This window comes from Onychomys torridus, chromosome 10 (assembly GCF_903995425.1).
Source record: "Onychomys torridus chromosome 10, mOncTor1.1, whole genome shotgun sequence".
Taxonomy (NCBI): domain Eukaryota; kingdom Metazoa; phylum Chordata; class Mammalia; order Rodentia; family Cricetidae; genus Onychomys; species Onychomys torridus.
In genome coordinates this window covers 16,512,886-16,535,959 of record NC_050452.1, presented here as the reverse complement: position 1 = coordinate 16,535,959, position 23,074 = coordinate 16,512,886, and the positions used below count along the sequence as shown (strand labels likewise).

The window sequence follows — 23,074 nt, the reverse complement described above, 5'->3', positions numbered from 1 at the left end:
AGACAGCAACATCTTAAAAGTCACTTGTTTTTAAGGCAGAGTTAAAGACTCTTAGATGGACAGTTAAGTGGCCTGACCTCATGCTGGCACATGCTACTATGCTCAAGTTTCTTTTGCTAAAACATATTACATCTAGGTGAGAGGCTAGATGTCACCCTATCCATCATCTATGACCATCAGCAAGAGCAAATACTGCATCATGGCATCAGCACAAGAAAAGCAATTCCTAAAGTGACTAATGCTCTTTGTAAATACTAGAAAAGTACAAACAAGCTTCCATGTCAAGTAAAAAGTATCACACTGCATCTTCTGACCTTGCCTTACTAAGGTCTGTAAAACAAGCAAATGAGCAAGTGTTACTGGCTCTGCAGCTGGGATCCCACTGGATGAATAGAAGCAGAACCAAGGACACAGGCTCTGGGAGGTTGTAAGCAATCTCGTTTATTAAACAAAGGACTGAGGCATTTATGTGTGTACTTTTTGGCAGGCTCTGCTTTCAGCTGCTGTAGTGTTTCCCTGTTGGCTCTGGGACTTATGTAGGCTGTTGTCATCTTGGGGGTCCAGTTTCAGCCTCCTCTGGGTCAGGATACTATGGTGCATGTCAGAGCTCTCTGTTTGCTTAAGGCATGGCCCAGTGCTTTCAACCTTACCTGCCTCAGGCAAGTCCATTCTGAGGTTAAGACATGACACATTGTTGGTGAATGCAAAAAGAATCAATATTCTCAGTTTAGGAATTTAAATAGAAATATACAGATTTATAATTCCCTTAAATATACTTGAGGCACCAGAGTAATGGAAGAAATTCTCAGAATTAACAGTGAGAATAATTATTTTCTGGTTCTTCCTGAAGAATAAATATGTCAAAAATATCCTCGTGACTATGAATCAATTCTTTATTTAGAACTGTGAGCAGAAAATTATATAGTATCATTTTTAATACTGCATCGATAACCTCACTCTAAAATCCCCCCCTTGTTTCTAAGCCTCAGTGACAATAATTAGTTTGATAGAAACAAAAAGGAACACTCATGTACATGATACTCCAATATCTGTACTACCAGAAATCCAATCATGTGCTCTACATCTCCAACAGCAATGGGTGTCATCAGGCTCTCTGGGAAGAGGAGGTCAAGAAGGTTTTTGTCCAGGCAAGACAAATAAGGTACAGGTAGCTGGTGCAAACTGAAATCAGGCCTGAGAAAGGCTGGACACAGTTTGTCCTTATTTTCAACAGTATCTTGAGAGAAAAAAAGAAAACATCATTTTGTCCTTGTAATGTTTGTAGCAGTGGCTGAACACTAAGGCATCGTGTCCTTTAAAAAAACATCCAAAATTCTAAGAAATGAGTAAGGACAACACAAAGCAGAAGGTTCTGTCTGTCATTGTAACCTTCTTTCGCTGACATTGAGCCATTAAACTGTCACTGGTAGTCTCTTAGTACCTATCTTTTTTGAAAGAAAGAGTTTAATCAAGAGACACAAACAGTCTGAGTTGAAGTTTATTTAACTAAACAAAATGAAGCCAAGCACACACTTTAAAGAGAGATTAGAGTGGACTGGCCCAAGGTGAGAAAGAAAAACAGTTTCAGGGTTGGAGTCTCACAAGTTTTATTTTATTCTTTAATTAATATATGTGGTGAATGAAATATTCATAAAATAAGATGGTCCTTTTAGCTTCTAAGAGCGGGCTAGATTTCCCTTTAGGATAATTTGTTTTCCCACAACCCTCTAGGAAAGAAAACATGGTGGGACCAAAATCACAAAGTAGGTAACTTTGTAGGTATCTTTTGGAGTTGAAGACTGTACATGGGTGGCTACTAAGAAATGACTTGTAACTTGGTTTCTGATACAGTGGGACAGTTTGATTGAACTTGAAGGATATTTATCCACAAAGAGACATTCTGATAATCAATGGATCTTACTACCAAAACATAGGCTCAGTTTTCCTTGGGAATCTCCTATTTAATTCCTTGTCTACAACTTACCAAGCCACTATATGGTGGTTTATTGCAATATAAATTCTTTCAAGCAGATAAAAAATTACTTTGCTTAATTTTCTTTATCTTTGGGTTATGTGTGGTATGGATATATGTGAGTGCAAAGGCCACAGGATATGTGTGAAGATCAGAGAACAATTTTGTGGAATTGATTCTCTCCTATTTTATATAGGTTTTAGAGATTGAACTCAGGTTTCCAGATTTGTGGGGCAAGTACCTTGACCCTCTAAACTATCTCATTGGCTCCACTGATGATGCTCTATCTTAAGATTATGAGACTGGTACTGGGCAGATGTCCCCATGGGTAAAATTAATTACTTGTTTTTTTCTCACAAGTCATGTAAAAGCTGGACACATAGGACTCCTGTTGGGATATGGGAGGTAGAGATGGAAAAGTCCCTAATACTTATAAGCCAGTTAGCCTGGCCTATACAGCATAGAAACATCAAATAAGACACTACCTCACACAAAGTAAAAGAAAAGGACAGACAAATGAGGCTGACCCCCAACCTCCACATAAAGACAGTGGCACATTCACACACATTCACTCATATACATTCATATACATGAACATATAGCTGTACATGCAGCACACACACACACACACACACACACATACAAAAGAACAATTTAATGAAGGCAACAAGGCAATTTGACCTTAAGATTTCCTGCCATATTGAGAGAGGGGTGATAAATACATGTACTCTGTCAGAAGCTGATGCTAGATATTGAAAGCCTGTCATTGGTCATTATTTCAAACATATTTCATGGTAAGACATTGCTCACCAAGGCCCTAAATAGCAACTAAGTGAACAAAACCATTTTTTTATTCTTATTCCTCTTTCACCATTAGCAAATTTTAGATATCTAATTACAAACATATTTTCTGTCTGAGATATATCTTATTGCAGTTAAAAAATACACTCAATATGCACAGCTACCAACTACCAAACCAATCTGCTGGTCTTGCTATAGATAATGAGGGGTTAGAACTGCTTTAAACATGGGCAAATAAGCCACACCAAAAAAAAAAAAAATCTCAATGAGAATATCTGCAAATGATAAGAGGGTTTATAATATAATAATTATATGTAAGGAGATAAGAGAGGCTTTTAGAGATGCAAGCAAATCCCAGATAAACCAAATACTCAAGTCTATTTCAGACATGAAAGCTAAACATAGCTGAAAAGAAGAATGGCAGGTACCAGCAACTGGTGTAAATAAGAACATGAGTTAGCACATAAGGGGAGTGGCTGATGAATGTCTTTCAGAGGTAACACAAATATGATGATACAGCAGATAAAGTGTCCATACTAAAGGTACAGATGACTTAAATATAATTCTGTAAACTATAGTGTGAATGATATATAACATTTAAAATATATTAATGTGTGTAAAATGAAATCTTAGTTGAATGAAAACTAATAAAATTTAAAGAAGAAATATTAAAACAACATAAACCATTGTCACCTTTTTAAATACTGACTTTACTCAACTAGTCAATACGATGTCTTTGAGACTCATCTAATCTGGGTATGTGTGTTAAAGTTCTCAAATTGTATGTCTGTAGAATTCTCTCCTGTAAAGTTACCCTAGCATAGCTCTATCTGATGAAGGATGTTTGGGTATGCAATCCAAAACAAAGCTGCTATGAGGATGTGTGGACTGTTTTTTTTTTCTTTTTTTAAATGTGTTTTAAAATGTTAGGTATACAAAATCCATAATGACTTATCATAACATGGTGTTTTTCAAACAGTATGTTTTAAATGTGAGTAATGAAAAAAATCGAGATTTTTAATAGAATATAGTACTAACATGAAAACCAAACACAGGTCATTAAAACAGAATTGAGTTCAAAAGTAATACATTTTTGGCCAATTGATTTTCAGCAACAGTTCTAAGAATACATGATGTACAATGGATAGTCTCTTAAACAAATAATAGTGTGTAAATTGGATATTGATAAGCAAAACAATATTAAATCATTACTTCACATCATATTCAAAACTCAACTTCAAAACACCAAAAGGTGTAAGCATGAGACCTCAAATGGCAAAATAAGGAGTAGGAAGTAGAGAAGTGCTTATATCATTGGCTCATGGAATGAGTTCTTTACAACGTCACCAAAACAACTGACATACTTTGTGAGATGTCCTTTTGAATGCAGTAGTTTGAATATCTAGTGATAGGTAGTGATCTTTTAAAATTTATAGTACAGATCCTTTTGATAACTGGAGTGGACTCACAGCAATGTGAGGAAGTCATTTCAATTTCTTCCTACTGCTATGAACTCTGACATCCCTCCCTCATGATGAAACCACTAGCCAAAACAACATCCACATCCCTAAGCTGTTTCTTGTGAGTACTTTGGTGACCACAGCCCAAAAGTAAAGGATGTAATGTATATCTGGAATCCTATTCAGTCTTTGAAAAGGAGGAAAGCCCAACACTTAAAACACATCAGTGTAGCACCTAACATTCTTTCATACTGAATAAGCTGTACACAGTTGATCCCTAGGTAATATAACATCACTTACATGTTCAAATTCAAGAAGTTGAATTTATAGAAGTTGAGAGTATGGTGGTGGTTTCTGGTGGAGGACACATTCAGGACAAAAGAATAAAATTTTTCATTAGCAGCCGGGTGTAGTGGTAAACTCCTGTGAACCTAGTATTCTATAGGCTAACAGAAAAATTGGAATTTAAGACCAGGCTGTGCTATATAATGAGACTGTCCAAGAGGAATAAATTTAAGCGATTATTGCATAATAAAATTACTAGAGCTAGCAATAATCTTTATATAATTGAAAATTGCTGAACAAGTATTTTAATATGTAAGTTGGCTTGATTTAGCCATTGTACAATATATTCCTATTTCAAAACATTATCATGTATATTATAAAAACATTCAATATTATTTGCCAATTAAAAATAACAATAAAGATAATCACAATACTAATCTTGTACATACCGTCATTATAAAACACAGGTGTCATTCGCTCATGTACTTCAGGTCTCTCCCTCATCACTTGCAGTCACAATGAGGTTACATGTGTGTCCTTTTGTCCTAGGGTAATGAATCATTTGTCATGAGCTAATTTATTCCTTGTTGCTCCATGATTTCATTTCCAGTTTCCTTTGTTGGTCTTAATGCTCATCCTCTGTGACATTTTTTCTTGGCCTCCTAGTCATATATAGTATGAGTTGTTTTGGATTAATTCTGTTGACAGAGGAAATCTCAAAACAGACTCTGTCTTGTGGTTATTAATGTTACCTCTGATGAAGATAGATAATGAAAAGGAGCAAGCTGAGCAAATAAAAATGTAAAATGTACAGAATTGAGAAAAGGGGCACAAAGTGGAATAGATCTAAATCCTGTATTCAAGGATATAAATAGATTGAGAAACTGAATAAAGGGAGTGGTGACCTTAGGGCAAGATCCCACCCAGGTAAGTTTCCAACTTTTGAAAAGGAATTTAAAAAAAATCTTAGAGTTTGGTGGAGTGGCCTATACCTTTAATTCCAGCACTGGAAAGGCAAAGGTTGGTGGATCTCTGAGTTTGAGGCCAGCCTGGGCTATAGAGCAAGTTCATGGACAGCCAAGCTTAGGCAGTAAAGATAACCATAAACACCAATACTAGTGAAGATGTAATTAAGCTAGTGGGCAATGATGCAGTTACAGCAAGCAGCAGAACTTGGCAGCTTTGGCCTTTAAAGTTAATGATAGAAGAAATGGGTTATGGGATTTGCCTCTGTGCCTAAGAAAAGTCTTGAAGGCCAGGTATATGTCAGATATGTTCCTGAAGAGAGGCCTAGAGAGGCCATTGTGTGAAGCTGTGAGGTTGAAACATGGATTGCCTTGGAGACTCCAGGATGTGGGAGATGCCAGAGCTATAGGATACCTCCCGAGGTATCCCCTAATAGGGAGTGAAACTATCCCAGGAAAGAAAAGTGTGTTGCAGTCATCAAAGCTAAACAGATTTGTGGATTTGAAGACAACTTCAACAGAGTTTGGAGTTTGCCTAGCTGTTTTTCAGTTTTGTTTTGGTCCAGTATTTCTTCACTGTGCTTTCTTTCTTATGCATTGGAATGGTATTTCCTGTGCCATTGTATGTTTGAAGTATGTAATCTATTTTTTTATTTTGATTTTTATAGGTAATTACAGTTAAGAGGTTGTAAGAATTTCAGAAGAGACTTTTAACTTTGGACTTTTAAACGCTGTTGAGACTGTGATAAACTATGGTGACTTTTGAAGTTGGACTAAATGTATTTTGCATTATGGTATTATTAAAAGCTTACAGGTGCCAGAGAGTAAAATGTGGTAGCTTGAATGGCCCCCATAAGCTCACAGGAAGTGACACTATTAGAAGGTGTGGCTTTGTTGGAGTAGGTATAGCCTTTTTGGAGGAAGTATGTAAATGTGGGGGTAGGTGAGATTTTTCTATGATCTAGATACTGGCCAGTGTCACAGTCCACTTCCTGTTGCCTTCTGATGAAGATGTAGCAGCAACTTCTTCAGCACCATGTCTACCCACATGCCACCATGCTCTCTGCCATGATGATAATGGACTAAACCTCTGAATTCACACGCCATCACCACAAAAAAAGGTTTTCCTTTGTAAGAGTTTATAAGAATTGCTGTGCTCATGATGTCTTTTTACAGTGAGAGAAATTGTAAGGCAGATAGCATCTTAAATTTTAACAGATTTATAACTTCCTGTGTTCTGTTCCTAGCAAAAAAAAAAAAAAGCTTACAAAACTAGTACCTTATGAGATATATTGTCTATTATCACATTTGACTCTTCAATGAATTATTTCACATTATCTTTGAAATAAGAGCTGCATTTTCCCACCAATATTTCTTGATACTTAAAGGTGGGGCCCTAGGTAAGATCCACTTTCATTGGATAGATCAGTAGGATCAATGTAGTCCTATGCACATGAGTTTCTTGTGTCCAGCTATGGAATGCTGGCTGTCTTCTCAGGTAGATGTTGATTAATTCTTCCTGGAACTCCTTCTATGGTTTGGTCAGTGGTACATGGTTTTAGACTGAGTTAGTCATTCAAATATTATTTTTTGTATATCCTTTAAAGAAACAGAACTTTGTCCTTGTTTTTTATATGTTGTTGTTTGTAGAATGTTTAACTTGTTAATTTTCTAGTGTTCACCAATTTTTCCTACCACTCCTCTGGTATATGACTCAAAGATGTAGAAAATATATTTTTAAAACTGCCATTTGGTCTTGTGGTTAGTAATTATGGTAATCCAATTTATAGGTATTAAATTTTTTAAATAATTGATTTTAAGATAATTGTTTTAATATGTCCTCCAAAAGTAAGCATTTGACCCAATATCAAATGTCATGCACTAAACAAAGCAATAACATTGAAGATCATGTAACTTTTTATGTATGAAAAAACTCATCTGATCCTAAAATTGCTGAAAATAACTGATAAATAAAACAGATGGTCACTTCATAAGATTATGATTTTTGTACATTGTCAGAGGCCATGGGAGTATATAGCAGGAGGCAACTAGTATTCAACAAGTCTACCCACCGAAAGAATAACTCTCTGATGGAAAGCCCCACTTGGCAAAGACCAGTAGAGTCACTGATTGTAAATGATCAGTTGTTTCTGTCTGTAATTTCTCTCAAATGCCACTATATTTCTTCCCTAAAAAAACAGCTATGGATGTTTTTCCACTGCTTGTGTGTTTACTGTCATGTAAACTTTCCACCTATTGGGCATACCTATGGCTGTGGATGGTCGGGAAGATGACTTTTGCATAATCTGTATAATTCTGATAAACAGAAATAATACTAGGATATTTTTCATTATTCAGACTGATATATAAAATTAAATAGTTTTCTCAGTCACAAAGACAGGTAATTTTAGCTTCAGAACAAATTCAAATCGAACTGATTGTCCTAGAGATGAATACACAAGGATAAATACCCAGGTGTTTATTGCTGATTCTAGGTCAGGTATGAAACAACTTTGGTAGACATAACCCCTTGCTGTAATGGACTTTCTGCACATACTCCCTACCACTCAAGGTTCTGTTAATTGTTTATTTTTTTTAAGTCCTGAATTTCAGTTCCACTTCCTGTCTGGAGAACCCTGACTACTTAGAGTTACATATACGGCCAAGCATTACTCACAAGCTGGTCAGCATGACATCCCTAGCCTGAGAGAAACTGTGTGACTTATGTGTTGTAATAATGGGTTAGACCCTGAAAATGTAACATAATTGTCTAGAGTTTGGCTAGAAAGATGTGGGTGAACATGGGTGCATGTGTTGTAAGGGAGATGCAGCTGAGTATACAGAGGGAGCTAAGGAGAGTAGCAATGAAGAAAAGAGAATGTGAAGGTATGTATCTGTGTGGAGAATGTAGCTGTGTGAAAATAGATGTAACTGAGTATAAAGATATATGACTATGCAGGAAAGAGATGTAGATATGCAAAGAGAGATAACTAGCAGTATTGAAGAGATGCAACTATGTGGAGACAGAGAGAATTTTGGAGAGAGGATTTTACAGAGGAAAGTAAAAGAGAAAGTTACCATCAGAAAGCATGTGTTTATTTAGCCCTCAGATAGAAATGTCCAGCCCCTATATAGACAAGAAATTTTCTCAAAGTTCCAGTAACTCTGAGGCATTCTTTTGCTCCCCAGGGCAGTTCCAAGAGCTGGCCTTTCAGGCTGTGGTATCATATTTGTGAATGTGTAACTATTTTTTTTTTAATTTGTTCTTCTCTCATATAATACATCCCAACTGAAGTTTCCTGCACCTCCACTCTCCCCATTTCCTCCTTCATCTGCCCTGGCCCTCAGATCCACTCCTGCCAGTTCTCCTTTCAACTGCCCTTTCCCTTAGATTCACTCTTACTCAGTTTTTCTTCAGAAAGGAGATATCTACCAAGCAAGGCACATTAAGATACAAAAGTAAGCAATTTTAAGAAATATGTTGGCTCTATACATACTTTTGAAAAATAGGTTTTCACAGTTATGTAGCCTGAGTAAGATACAACTCTAAAGCTCCAAGAACAGCAGTGAAAAGACTGGAAAGGGGAGGTTATTTCAGAGAATTGATTTAATGTGGAAATTTCAGGTAAAGGACTGTTGCAAACTAGAAATAAATGAGGATAATTAGAAATTTAAAATATGTTTAAATGTTTTGTAAACATTAAAATTTTAAAAGTTTGACATTGGATCTAAGTTAATTTTAATTTTTAAATTAAAATGTAACTACATGATCTCCTCCCATTCTTTCTCACGTACTCACCACAGCTGCTCCCTCTTGAAATTGTGGCCTTATTTTTTTAACTGATGGATAGATACACATATAGATAGATCCATATTTTAAAATATGTGCTCTGTTCATTAGACAGCAATATATGTTTAATTTTTTAATTTTAATTTGACAAATACAACCTGATCAGTTCCTTTAGTATTACTCATATGTACATGATTTCAAGTCTCACCCCTGGATACTGAATAACCAATTAAGGGAGCCATCTCTAAGGAAGACTGTTTTTCCTGCTCTCAGTATTCTTTAGTTGCCTGCATCTCTTTGTCTATGGGTGGGCCCCTTGAGATTAACTATAGTTAATATATACTTCAATAGTATATTATAACTATATAGTCTTCAATTCCATCCAAGACCCTAGAAGGAAATAATATTACCTAAGTAATCAGGAAATGAAACTATGTGAGAAAAAATGTGAAAAATGATAAAAAAAAACAGTTGGCTACCTGGACAGTCACCCAAGGTTCTTCTGCAACATTGGAGCATCCATCTTCAGCTTATAGGCCTAGCATATCTAACAGACCTACTGTGAAGTAGGATTTTCTGAATGGGTATCTTGCCTTGTTTTGGAAAGGTTCAGTGGTTCTTTCTTTTGGGTGCTGCTTGTCCATTTGGACAACATATTGTCAGCAATCAGGAAAAGGACACTTTCTTGCCAAGTGGCTAACTTTTGCCATAGAGAAAGTAAACTCCATATAAAGTTTTTTCAATGTCCATCATCTTCTCTGAAGTAGATCAGTGCTGGCAGGAGCAGACATGTCTCATTGTCACAAAAAATAAGAATATATTTTATTAAAATATCCTAAATGCTATACTCTGTCAATCTCTGAAGTGTCTGAAGATGACCTATCTATCTAAAATATATTTCTGTTTGAATTTAAAAACATACTTAATATGACTTACAAGTTTTACTGAAATGACTACTAACTTGCATTTCTTTATATCCTAATTAGTTGGTAATAATAAATTTCAAGGACTGGCAATTTGCATTGCATTGTTAAATAAACTATATAGGCACAATTCCTTGAACAAGATTGAAAGTAATGGTAAACTATATAATGAGGAAATTGATTGTGCATTATTTCCAATGGTTGTCATACAAAATATTGGCACAGAGTTGGGCTTTTTAACAATCCCTGTGAGAGAACTATCCACTAATATCTCTTGACTGGCTGAGAATTATTATATGTGGGCACTGTAAAAGCAAGTTTTTCTCTGTCTTTTTCTTGTAAGGGTATTGAGAAGAAACAGTCTTTTAAATCAATAACTATAAGAAACCATTCTTTAGGTAACAGAGAGGCAAAGGAATTCCAGACTGTAGAGAGTCCAGTGGCTAAACTACCTCATTAACAGCATAGATCTGTTAATACTCTTCACTTACCAGATTTCTTTTTAATAACAAATACAAGAGAATTCCATGGACTGGTTCATATCTTCAATACGCTGAGCATTTAAATGCTCTTGTAGCAGCTGTTCTAAGGACTGTAGTTTCTCTGTTGTTAAAGGCCATTGATGAACCAACACAGGCTTGTCTGTTAACCATTTTACAGGTAAGAATATTGGTGTCTTTGAAAGATCAGCATCTGTTGTGCCCTGCTCTTGTACAAACTGGATGGTCGGTGATTGTTCTTTATAATAATACCAAATAATATTTCTCTAAGAATCTTGTGTTAGTTTTATGGTTTGTTTCTGAGATTGAAGGAATGTTAATCTGGGTATTCCACTGTTGTAATAAATCACATCCCCACAAACTCATAGCTATATTATCCACATATGGTTTTAATTTTCCTCTGTGTACTTCTGGTCCTATACATTCAACCCATCTTGTACTCTGTTTCACTTGAGATAATGTTCCATTCCCTAAAAGCTGAACTTTTACCTCCTGAAAATGCAAAATTGGATGACAAGATTCTAGTGCAATTATTGTTACATCTGCACCTGTGTCTACAAGACCTTCAATGACAACATTGTTTATTTGTATTTTTAACTCTGGTCTTTGTTCCTGTATAGGAGTTTGCCAAAAAATTCACTTTGTGATTTCTCTTGAACTTTTTGTTCTCTCTCTTTTCTATAGCTGTTCTATCACCTAGAGCAGTATGGCTTTGGGAAGGTGTGTCTTCCTTAGTGATAGGAAAGGATTGAACTGAATTTGCCGAGAAAGCCTATAAGAGGCCCCGCAGTGTGTTTCCCAATGGCACAGGCAAAGGATTACCTTTTCTGTCCCTTGTAGATCTACATTTGTTATTCCAATGTTTTGTAAAGGATAAAACTGAAATGATCAAACACATAATATTTAAAATTGACATTATATAAACCCCATCAACATTAATTATCCTTTAGTTAATTGTTCCATTTTTAGACTGTCTAATGTGTTATCACACAGAGACAAAACACCCTCCATTGTAAAAAAAAATGTTTCCCATTTTTTTTTAACACAGTAAAACTTTTTCTAAACTAATTCCTTCTTTTAAGAAATCCAAACTGACTCATCAAATCTTCGGTTATGATGACTCAGATGATGGTGTATCATCAGCCTGAGGAAGGTGTGGGCCCAAGGAAAGCCAAAAAGAAGAAACTATAGATCCTGATGTTGCATGTGATAATGTATAAAAGCAGCTAATTGTGGAGTGTTTTGAGGCTGAGCCTGGGTAGTTTGCTGCAGAGAGACTGCACCATAAATTTAGTCAACAGAGCAGGGATTCCCAACCCAGGTCGGTTGGACATAATGGCTGTGTGTAACTCCAGCCTGACCCTGTGGCTTTTTCATGAATTTGTTCCCCAAGAGTTAGATGACAGATTTTGTATGAACCTTGAGTGGTCTTATAATAGAAAACAATGAGCTACAGATTGGGTAAATGCTGAAAGATCAGAGAGACAAAGGAACAAGCCACAGCTACCATCTCTTATCTCAAGAACTCCTCTGCCTGAAAAAGCCTCTAGTTCTTGTGTCTTCCTGATAGATACATACACACACACACACACTATATATATATATATATATATATATATATATATATATATATATATATATATATAGTATTTTTTTTTTTGCCAGAGCTGAGGACAGAACCCAGAGCCTTGCACTTGTTAGGCAAGTGGTCTACCACTGAGCTAAATCTCCAAGCCCTATATATAGTATGTTTAACCTAGAATATTTTATTCGTATAATTCAAGTCATAGCCTGTAGTGCTTTATCCTTTATATTGATAAATAACGCCTCACTATATTACTATATTTACCATATTATGTTTATACACCAGCCACTTTAGAATTTTTTTAATGTTTTATATTACCAGATAATAGACATGATGTGGGTTTGTGTATCTTATACTTCCATTCTTTGGTAAAATATATATTTAAATTTCCTTCTGTAAATACCTGAAAGTGTAAGGGCTGTATTATCTGGGAAGTTTTTATTTGACTTTTACAAAAATTAATAAAGTGGATTACAAAGTAATTCAACAATTTACTTTTCTATTAGGTGTATAGGAGAGCACCAGGGGTTTAAATAATCTCTCTTCTACGTGTTAAGTCTGTTTCTGTTTGAAACCACTCACATGCTAATAAGATGAGAAGTTGAGACAAAATTTGATGAATAATTTGAACATATATGGGAATTTTTTCAGACTTATTTATTTATTATATATTCAGTGTTCTGCCAGAATGCTTGCACTACTGGCCATAAGAGGGCACCAGCTGGCATTACAGATGGTTGTGAGACACTATGTGGCTGCTGGGAATTGAACTCAGAATGTCTGGAAGAGCAGCCTGTGCTCTTAATGGCTGAGCCATCTCTCTAGTCCCAATATGTGGGAATTCTCATTGATCAAGGACTGAAGCGAAAATGAACAGTTCCAGGAAAGTCCATAGGTGGAGGAAAAATGCCTGTCAAGAAGTTTCAAGTTTGGGAAAGAGCCAGAACAAAAAAAGGACAAAAGCTGTTGTTTGGCAGACATCTTTATGAATACTTTTGAGTTTTATTTCCTGAAGTCAGTGCTCTGAGACCTGACTTTGTGATATTTAGACAATTGTTTTCCTTGGTCTGGTAACCTTGACTAAATGCTCACAGAATGTAGCTGCTTTGTTCCTTAACTTTATCAATTGTCTAAAAGGCACTGAGTTGTATATTGACAACATATCCATATTTGATGACTTATGCTTATTGTCCTAGTAATCAGAAAGGTAAGGCAGGAAGATTAGGATTTCAAGGCCAACCCACACAACCTAGGAAGACCTGTCAAAACAAATGGACAAAAACAAACCCAAACCTGAAGAGTGAGGCAGAATAAAGACAAAGAAAATTAAGGGGCTATGAGACGAGAAAGAAATCTCTCTAGAATGTGAGTAAAATCTACCAGATGACAATCAAAACTAAACCTTACATTTCTATTACCATTTGCTGTGAAGGTTGCCTATCTAGACAATAAAGCATTCTGCCTATACAGAAATACTTCAAATAAGAATCATAAAATAGCAGTTCCACATGAGCACATATGCTGTTGAATATGGACATAGTCTTTCTAACATATTTTTGGAAATCTCCTAATCAAGACTATTAAGTTTTGTTTACAGTGAAAACATCTCAACTTCCCCTGTAACCTTCTTACACAGGGTTTTTTCCTTATGAGCCGTCATTTGTCATTTCATCCAGTGCCTCCCAAAAAACATCTTATGGATCTCATTAACTAAAATATAAATGATTCCTTAGCAACCATTGGAGATCCAACTTCAGAAATAGTAAAACCTTATATGCCATTATTACAGAGAACCTTAAATATAGTTCTTTCTTTAAAAGCCCACAGCCTGCCAGGTGGTGGTGGCACACGCCTTTAATCCCAGCACTTGGGAGGCAGAAGCAGGCAGATCTCTGTGAGTTTGAGGCCAGCCTGGGCCTATCAAGTGAGTTCCAGGAAAGGCACAAAGCTACACAGAGAAACCCTGTCTCGAAAAACCAAACAACAAACAAAAAGACCCAAAGCCACACCTGAGTATATCTTACTTATCCTTTCCCCCAAGTGACACTTTTTATTAATTATCATCACTATGTTTATCATAAAGTCTCTTCTTAGACCTTGGAACAATCAGCCCTAAAAGTGGATGTCTCCATCAAATCTTTCTTCTCAGGGTTCAAAGAAACCCTGTGAAAGAGGGGGCAGATATAATGTAAAAGCCAAAGGTGATGAGGGAACATCATAAAAACAAGGACTTCTAATCAGCATGATCAAAACTCACATGAACTCACAGAAACTGAGGCAGCAGGCATAAGGCCTTCACAGGTCTACACTGGTTCCTTATGATTTCCAGTTAGTATTTTTTCAATGAAAATATTAATCGTGGTCTTTCATTCTTTTGCCTTCTCTTGGGCTCTCTTCTTTCTGTTTGTTTTGTCCAGTTTTTATGTGTTAGGTTTTTTGCTCTTGTGTTGTTGGATTTTTTTTTTCATTTTTCTTTATTAGGACATTTTCTACTCACTCCACATACCAACCACAGATACCCCTCTTCCCTCCTCTCACCCCTCAGCCCTCTCTCCCAAGCCACCCCGCATTCCCACATCCTCCAAATCAAGGTCTCCCATGGGGAGTCAGCAGAGCCTAGGCAGTTCCAAGCCCCTTCCCACTGCACCAAGTATGTGCAAGGCATCACACCACAGGCACCAGATTCCCAGAAGCCTGCCCATGCACTAGGGACAGATCCCGATCCCCCTGCCTGGGTGCTTCCCAAACAATTCGAGCCAAACAACCATCTAGCATATCCAGAGGGTCTAGTCCAGTCCCATGGGGTCTCCCCAGCCACCGTTCTACAGTTCATGGGCTTCCACTAGTGTGGCCAGTCATCTCTGCATGTCCTCACCCCATGATCTCAAAGTCCCTTGCCTGAAGTATCCCTCCTCTCTCTCATCAATTGGATTCTCGAGCTCAGCCTGGTGCATGGCAATGGGTCTCTGCATCTTCCTCCATCAGCCACTGGACAAAGGCTCAATGATGACAACTAGGTTAGTCGCTAGACCGGTCACCAGAGTAGACCAGTTCAGGCACCCTCTGGACCACTGCCAGCAGACAAAGGTGGTGTCATCCTTGTGGATTCTGGGGAGCCTCCCCAGCACTCTGGATTTTATTATTATCCCTTAGAAACAGAATCCATCATAAAAAATTCCAACTGTGCTTCATACTGGCTCATTTTGAAATTCTTTTCTATGACCAACCAGCAAACTTCTCTGTGGGAGTCCGTTTTCAGGTTCCTTGTGGCTTTACCCAGTAGGTCCTTGTAGAGTGGATGATTGGACCATGGGCCTGAGTGCAGGTGTCTTTTGCTCCACTCCTTGGTATCTCTATAAATGCCCTGGGGCAGAGACAGTCAGGGCTCATTGGAATAGGTTCCAGGCCCTCTTGAGGTTACCTTTATTTTCTATCTGTTTATCGCCACAATCTAAATCCTTCTATCTAATATTTCCTATTGCTCGCACTCAAGAAAACAATTGGGAACTGTGGGGCTGGAGGGTAAATGTCCTGTACTTCTCTTCACTTGAATGGAGATCTCTAATTATTCATCAGGTGGCACTATGGAATTATGTCCCAGCCCACACTGCTCTTCTGTTGACAAGACTCAAAAAGATTATTTTCTAAACATATATCTGCCTAGACTTATCTATGAAACATATACATTTCTTAGCCAGCAATGCTGATATATTAAGCACCCAAAATGAACATTGGATCCAATTATTGGAAATGAAATATCCCTTAAAGGGACATATGGATATTAATTTATTTAGTATTATGGAAATAAAATTATTATGGCTTATCTCTGTACCCCTAGAAGATGGATAAAATAAAGAATATGATAATAATACCCAGCCTGGAATAATTAATAATAATAATAATAATAATAATAATAATAATAATAATAAAAATAGTGGATATGACAATTGATATGATGTTTATGAATTAGCAAATAATGCAGAAACTCTGGGAGAAAACTGGCAGTCTCTGCTAAATATAAATAAGCACATATGTGATACAATGATATTACTCATTGTTATTTACCCTAAAATAATTGAAAACATATGTTCACTTAAAATTCTGTATAGAAATATTAATACCACCTTTTTAATGAAAAACACAAGTAATCCATTATCCTCTAAAGATTTAATAATTAAATCAATTATACTAGACACCTGTAATTGCTACAATTCTGATCTACATGACATTCAGTGAGAGGAGCTTACCCCAGAAGCTTATATAGTATAAGGATGCACTTAGTTTTATTCCATTTATTTATTTATTTTGGAGGGATGGTATGTGTGTGACACCATGTGTATATGGTGGTCAGATAACCACTCATAGTTTTTTGTTTTTTGTTTTTTTATAAGGACCACAAAATAAACTTTACTAATTGAATTTGCCACACATATTCTGCACTTCAATATCTTACTCTAATGTTGCAAAAGAGAGGCCACCATGGGATCTTCACATCAGTTTTAGTGAACATGGTAAATAATTTACTTACATCAAAGCTACAAGGAAAATGACTTAAAACAAGTTTTTTTCATTAAAACTTAAAACAACTGTGCTGTCTAAAGTCTTTACCAAATTGTTTACATAAATAGTATTTTCTTTTGTATAAGTATCTATCTATTTCCTGACATCAAGATGATATAAAAAGCTTTAAAATATTGACAGGGATAGAGACATTGCCAAGCCTTTAACACAAGTTCATTCACTTGACCAAGATCAGGTTTTGGATGACTTCCAATTACTCTTGCAACAAGAAGCTCCAAGGGTCTAAGCTTCTTGGGAACCAGAATGCATATCAGAAGAAGACAAACACACACACACACACACACACACACACACACACACACACACCATAATTAAAATAAAAACAAATCTTTAAACTAATTTTCAATCATGAATATTTTTTTATTATCATTCTGGTAACATGGATTTTGAGGCATCTAAACAATTACAGAATTTTTCTCCATCATGAATTGCTCCATGTAACAGTAAGGAAGCATGTAGTCTTGAAGTCTGAGTAATCTATCATTTTCAGACTGTGATATCATTTGAGAAGATTTAGAAAATGGTACCCTGCTGGAAGAATTCAGTCATGAGGGTTGGCCTTAGCATTTACATCTGCACACTATTTCCAATTTACACTTTTTGCTTTGTGCTTCAGGACAAGAATGTGAATTCATAGCTGCCTGCTTTGGCTGCCATGTCTGACATTTGTTTCCATGCCATTGTTATGGGGTTCATGTAATGGTCTGGAACAAAGGGCCAAATTAAACCCTTTTCTAAGTTCACTTAGATATAATCTATTTTCAAAGCAACCGAAAAGGCAATGATACACATGTATGAAATTTTAGACCAGAATTCATTATCTCATGTAGTTGAAGAGAAGCATGAAATCTAAAAGAGTTACTTATCATTTAAATTTATAGGCCTTTTGTCCATATTAGGTGGCATGTGTAAACAAAATAAAAAGATATTATAATGCTTGAACAGATTATTGGCACATTTTAGACTTTTTTCTGAAAAATATAATTTTTTGAAATTGAATGTAAGTATGTTGGCTGAAGATCATAACAATTCATATATTGTAGATGTAACCATCTTGTTAAATAAGAAACACAGAGCCAATTGCAGAGTTAAAAGCCAAGAAGTCAGGGCAATAGCTGAGAGCTAAAAACGTTACCCTTCACTGCTGCTTTGTCTTTCCTTTCCACAAGAGAGCTACTTCCTATGTCCTGTCTTTTATATAGACTTTCCGTTCTGTCTTCTCATTGGTTGTAAACCCAGCCACATGACCTCCTCATCACTGCCTGTCTGTACAGACCTCCAGGTCTTCTATGGTTGGTTTTGAGATTGAAGGTGTGTGTCACCATGCTGGCTGTATCCTTGAACACACAGAGATCTGCCTAGCTCTGCCTGCCAAGTGATGGGATTAAAGGTGTGCACCACCACCCAGCTTCTTCTATGGCTTGCTCTGACCTCAAGGCAACTTTATTAATATACAGATAAAATCACATTTCAGTACAAATAAAATATCATTATAATATATATTCAGATTTCCTTTGGTATGAGGTTTTTTTCACATCCTCAAAGTCTAATGTTATATTCAAAGACTTTAAGAGACCAATTATATACTAAAATTTTACAGTTACAGAGTTGCTCTGTGTTTTGACTAGGCATTGCCACATTGATTATATTCATAGGGTTTCTCTCCAGGATGTGTTTTATATACTTGAAGATGACTGGGCTGTGCAAAGGCTATACCACACTGTTTAAATTCATAGTGTTTCTTTCAATTATGTGTTCTTTCATGAAATTGAAGAGCATTGTGATAAGCAAAGGCTTTACCACACCAATTACAATTGTATGGTTTCACTCCAGTGTGTGTTCTTTCATGTCTTTGAAGATCAGAGTGACAAAAAAGGCTTTACCACACTGATTACATTCATAGGGTTTCTCTCCAGTATGTGTTCTTTCATGCAATTGAAGAGAATAGTGATGAGCAAAGGCTTTACCACACTGATTACATTCATAGGGTTTCTCTCCAGTATGTGTTCTTTCATGCCTTTGAAGATGACTGTTTTGAGAAAAAGCTTTACCACAATGATTACATTCATAGGGATTCTCTCCAGTATGTGTTCTTTTATGTGCTTGAAGATGAGTGGGATGTGCAAAGGCTTTACCATATTGATTATATTCATAGGGTTGTTCTCCAGTATGTGTTCTTTTATTACTTGGAGGATGAGTGTGACGAACAAAGGCTTGACTTCACTGATAATGTTCACATGATTTGTCTATAGTAAGACTTCTTTCATGCCTTCCATGTTTTTGAGAACTTTGACAATGTTCTTCAACTTCAAGATCTTCCCAATTGTAGCCTATAGCAGTGAGCTTCATATACGTCTCCAGCATCACATTTTTGTATAGATTCCTTTGTGAAGAATCCAATAAAGCCCATTCTCACATATTTGAAAATTCCAAACTCTGGAAAGAAATTGTTTGTCAGTTGAAAGCACAGTGCTGTCCAAATGTTTCAGTCAAAAGCTACCCTTAGTAGATCTAAGAATGGCAGGAATTCTCTCAAGTTTTGTTTCTGAGCACCATGCAATGTCAATCACAGAAGGTCTTCTAAGTATAACCATTTTGATTTCTATGGCCTTCCCTGTTGACAATAGCTTCTCTTTTAACTCTTCTCAGTCTTTCGTTCGGTAGCACCATTATATCCAAGTCCCCAGTGTCACCTTGCTTCTGATTTTCTTATTTCTCTCCTGATCCTCTTTGTCTTCCATCCTCCTTGACTTTCTTTGTTTTCTCCTTGTCCCCCCCCATTTCTTTTTCTCTTTTACTTGATTGATCCCAGAACTGGACGCATGCTAGGCAAGTGCTCTACACAACTATACCTCTGATTCTTATTAATTACTCATTAATTTTGCTCTGAGTCATATCTGATTTTAAAGAGGTGTGTACTTTCTTGCAAAATTAGTATTTCCCATTATCTCATATTGTATCTCATGTTTGTAGTGTGAACTCTAATTCTTAATGATAAAAACCTGGAGTCAAATATCAGGGTGAAAGCTGAAAGATCAGATAAGCAGAGTAGCCAGCCACTAGAAAGACTTCTTACCTCTAGGAACCCTCAGCCTGAAAGGGGCCAAGTCCTATCTCCATCCCATCTTATCACTTCCTTTCTCTGCCCAGCCATATCACTTCTTATTTCCTCCTCCCAGGTACTGGGATTAAAGGCATGAGATCCCTAAGTGCTGGGATTAAAGGTATGTGCCTCCAATGCCTGGCCTCTATTGGCTAGCTCTGTACTCCAGGCAAGCTTTAGTTGTTACAGCACAAACAAAATATCACCACACATGTTCATTTGTTTTATTTTAACCCACAAGGACTGACCTGCTAAATGAAAGAGGATAAAACAATACTATTTTTCCAGTGAAAAATCGTTTGATTTTTTTAGTGATATAGATATATCATCTTATTTTCATATTGGATTCATCAATAAATGGGTTCAGTATCAATCATGGACTAAGGGATAAATGAAATAAATTCAGACTGATACCACAGCAGAGCTTAGAGGAAGGGAGCTGTGGATCCAAATATACACTCAAAGCCATCCCAGTTGTGTTGAGTACTCTTTCCTTTATGCTTCCTGTCCCTTATGGTTGGATGAGGCTACTGATGAAAAAGAATGTGTCTTAGAAATAGAAGCAGGCCAATCTAAAGAGAAGCAACCCCAGACAAATGAGAGAGTTATTGAAGGAAACATGGTACTTACAGATGGACACATTACACAATTCAATCTATACAATCAAGGAAGAAATAAATTACTTAAGGTTTAAGAACTTACTTTGTACTTATATCCTCCAAATTTTCTGAATGTTAGTGGACTGATATTCTTGGTAAGTGTAAGAAATATAAATCCATCTTATCTTTTGCTTTCAACTTTTAAAATATTACTGTCATTATTTAACTTTGGCTTACTATCCTTAATAATATTGTTTTCTTTGAAATAATAATTGTCTTTTTTTGATATCTCAGTATTCTGTGGATTGTTTTAACCCTTTATTTTAAAACTTGATACTTAAAATCACCCATTTCACATAATCAAAAGCATTTAATATGTTCTCAATATCCTACTCTGACTAATAGGAAATAAACTGTATCTATTAAGTGAAGGCAGAGGGGATGGCCAGACTTGTTTACCACAGGATGACTTGAGCTATATTTTTCTGTGTTGATGCTATTATTGTTCTTTCTCTTATGTGGCCTAGTACAACATTGGTGTCACTGCTCACAAACTGTAACACAAGCAGCAAAGGAAATTCAGCAAGTTTAAATCCCATGGCACAACTGGCTTTGTGACCATCATCAATGAATTTCAACCTGAGCATGTATTAGTATTGTTTCTTTAAAACAAACATAAACTCACTCTGATTCTTCATAATTGAAAAGCACAACTCTAACCCAGGAAGCTTTAATTTAAAAAGTGTAGCTTCTTTCCCTGTCTTTCTTAGCTTGACATGGTGCCAACATATTCCAATTCTATGAACTGCATGCTGCTGATTAGAAACTTTGTTATTTTGCTCCCACAGAGCACAGGAGTGAAGGAAACTGTGTCCAGGAAAACTAGCGGAATTGGCTTTGCTACCACTGAGCAAAGGACTGCTAATATTTCTTTACCTAAAGTCACTTAATTTTGTCCCAGGGATTTTTTTTTGACAGGAGCAAGTAAGTATCAGAAGTTATTTGGAGAACTGAGAAGTAGATGAGTTCTGAATCATAATATGCTCTGTGACTATGTGGTTTGATCTTAAGACAGTGAATTTGCTGAGGCAAGCAGGAGGCATGTACTGTAGAATGAAAAGAGGTAACCAGGAGAGGGCTGTAACCAGGAAAAAAGTTATCTACTTTAACATTGTCCACAGCAACTGTCAAGAAATGGAGGATCTGAAATAGAAGAATGTCCCCTTTAAAATATGTAAAGAAATGTTACAGAAATTCTCCCGTTCATCATGTTTCTGGTACCATAGCAACATATCTAAGATAATTACCTTATAAAGTAAAAAGTTTATCTTTTCTTGATCATTGTTTTAGAGATGTTTTGAGACCCTGGTAAGGATTTCGTGTAATGGTTGAGTATGGGTAAGGGAAATTCTCATCAGCCAGAATCTAAAACTTGAAGGAGCAAGGATTAGGTCCCTAAGTGCCTCACATCTTAATTTTATGTTGTTGATGTTGCTTTCCTCTGAGGATGAGATAAAATACCTGGGAAAGAAGAAGCAGCTGTAGGGAGAAAGGGATCATTTGACTCATAATTTCAGGTCACAGTCCATCATGGCAAAGAAGTCACAGTTGTGGGTACTTGACAGGACTAGTCACCTTATATGCACAGTGAATAGCAGAAAACAATGGATTAGTACATGCAAGTGTTCAGCTTGATTTCTCCAATCATATACATTCCAGGATCCCCTGCTTATGCAATGGTACCATGTATAGTGGGCAGGCCTCTCCCAAAATTAACATAATTAACACTTTCCTCTGCAGCTATGTCCAGAAGCCTATCTCCCCAGTGAATCTAGATCTTGTGGAGGTGATCATTGATAGTAGCTATTACTTCTTATATGACATGAGAATCTGTTAAAGTTCTCCACATCTTGAGTGTCCCTCTATCTTCTAAAATACCATTATTGATACTAAGAACTTAACACATAGACCTTTCAGAATATTCAACTTACAAAGGGTGAGAAGGACTTTCTCTGTCCCTCATCTTGTTCTATATTTAACAATATTTCCTCTAAATTCAGAAGGCCATGAATTTCATATGACCAAGCAGTGAATTAGCAAACAACTAATAGCTAAAAAGCAGAGACTCCTATGAAATAAACCACAAGCTATGGCAGAAACTAAAACAAACAAAGGAATCCATATTATACATAGAAACTTCTCTTAAAAGCATTTTTCTTTTAAGATTTATTTATTTATTTATATGGGTACTTTGTCAGCATGTACATCTACACACCAGGAGGGCATCAGACAGTTGTGAGTTGCCATGTGGGTGCTGGGAATTGAACTCAGGACCTTTGGAACAGCAGTGAGTGCTCATAACCACTGAGCCATCTCCCCAGCCCCTTAAAAGCATTTTTCTAAGAATTCACTCAAATCATTAAAATTACTTTCATATTTCTTTGTTTAGAGATGCATACCTGCCATCTAATTTGAACTGCATTTGTGACACAAAAGTGTTTATGATTTAT

The 23,074-nt window shown here is 36.4% G+C and overlaps 1 pseudogene; it reads right to left on the bottom strand.

Moving 5' to 3' along the window:
* Positions 1–18,761: 18,761 nt before the first annotated feature.
* LOC118591988 lies at positions 18,762–19,229 on the bottom strand (annotated as a pseudogene).
* Positions 19,230–23,074: the final 3,845 nt, after the last annotated feature.